We start from the raw sequence: 1,917 nt of genomic DNA on the forward strand, positions 1-1,917 counted from the left end.
AATAAAAAAAAAGTGGAATTTTTGTTTGCACATCCTCTGTCAACACAAAGTAGCTTTTACTCATGACATCATTATATGTCTTTTGTACTTTTCACTGCTATTAGGTATTGCTTGTCTTATCTGGTTTTGAAAGGTGTCCATGGGTGACTCAAATGGAACTTATTAATAAAATGTCTTATTATTATAATTATTATGTTTAAATGATGACATGAAAATGGGTTTTCAGCTGCTGTCAGACTGTAGCTTCCAGGACTGCACGTTGTTGACCGTCTCCCACATCTCTCAAGGATGACGCTGGAGAATAAAGGCAACCTTGACTGCAGTAATTACAGGCTACACATCACTACCCACCAATTACAGTGCAATATTTTGATTAGTTTGTTACGGCGAACAGAGGCCAAGGCCGTTCTGTGTGAGCCATAACAAGAGGGAGATTTGAGAGTAAACAGAGAATTATAAACCCCCTGATAAGGAAAAAGCACATTGACAACTAATTTATTACTTCTACTTTTGTTATATTCATGCAATCAATAATTATGAGCAATTTATTTCCGAAAAAGCCTGCTAGTGAGAGATTATCCTCGCAGATAGTTACGGTTTGATTGTCTCCGTCTTTATCCATCTCCGTGCACCGGAATCTGTCTGAGAAAGGATCCAAATTCCGTTTTGTCTGAACAGGTTGCATTGTATTGCCACAGGTCTCAGGTCTTTGTGTCAATACGTCTGAAAACATGTTGTCATATTAGAGACGCATGAATTAAACTTTGTGACGTGGGAGAGAGTGTGCAAACTGTCTCGTTTTAGTCCAGTGCTTTCCCTAACCTTAGCCAAGTGCTGCCAGTGTCTAAACATAGTCATAATACATTTAAAGGGAAACTTCACCGATTCGCGTTAGGCTTTGTATCAGTAGAAACCCTGTAGTATTTTCGAATGACCATGCTTCCCTCCCTCATGTCCCACTGAGACAAGAGATCTCTGTATTGTGTGTATGGAGAAAAAAAAACTCCAATGACTCAAAAATCGTCATTTTGCGCCATCAGAGGCAGTGGACCACCAGCCAGCTAGTTCTGCATGTTCCCAACCCGCCCATCGGGGGTTGGACTCTTAACCCGAAACGAGCCGAAGCGAGTCGAGTGTCAGCCATTTTGGAGCTAAGCCACAGCTCTCTTGTTTCAGCAGCAAACTTTTACAACAGTTATGTGCATTAAAAATACCGCACATGTGTACCACCGGGATACGCAGGTACAGATCCGAGAACATGCAGAAAACTGTATTACAGACGGAATACCGCTTTACCTGCTACGGAGACCAGCTCCTCAGCCAGCGGTGTTGCCCAATACATCTAGCCCGGTAAGAAGACATCAACGGCGGTGTCCGCTTAAGTGGAAATGCCGAACGAGGGCAGGAGTTCCAGCTAGGTGGAAAGCTAACGCTAACCGTCCACCTGTCCCATCCATCCTGCTTGCAGGTGTCCGATCATTAGACAACAGACTGGACTACATCCAACTTCAATGGAACTCCCAACGCGAGTTCAGAGACCACTGTGTTTTTCTTTTTGTGGAAACATGGCTGAACAACAGTGCGCCGGACCCCGCTATCTAGCTACCAGGCTTGCTAGCCATCCGAGCAGATGCAGCTTTGTCGGGTAAGACTCCTAGAGGTGGGCTGTGTTAACACGGACTGGTGCAGAAATGGGGTGCTTCATCCAAAAGTATTCTTTCAGGAAGACCTAACTTTTAATACATGCACTCCTAAATTAATTCAGCTGTTATCCTAATAAATGTACAATTTATCATGCTGTGTATAACTGTTGCATATCTGCGACTAGTCTCTATTGATTGAAATGAATCGTAGTGTAAATTCTTTCAGGAACTCTTAATCAAGGCTCCACCTAAATCGAATCAGCTGTTGGAGGCG

At 43.2% G+C, this 1,917-nt stretch overlaps 1 long non-coding RNA gene across 1 annotated transcript in view; it reads right to left on the reverse strand.

Annotated features, from left to right (window-relative positions):
- Window positions 1–1,438: 1,438 nt before the first annotated feature.
- Window positions 1,439–1,917, reverse strand: part of LOC116701250 (uncharacterized) — a 14,616-nt gene continuing 14,137 nt past the window's right edge. Inside the window, exon 3 of the long non-coding RNA XR_004334870.1 lies at window positions 1,439–1,699. This is a non-coding gene — a long non-coding RNA (uncharacterized LOC116701250). The remainder of the gene's footprint in view (window positions 1,700–1,917) is intronic.

Source organism: Etheostoma spectabile, chromosome 14 (assembly GCF_008692095.1).
Source record: "Etheostoma spectabile isolate EspeVRDwgs_2016 chromosome 14, UIUC_Espe_1.0, whole genome shotgun sequence".
Taxonomy (NCBI): domain Eukaryota; kingdom Metazoa; phylum Chordata; class Actinopteri; order Perciformes; family Percidae; genus Etheostoma; species Etheostoma spectabile.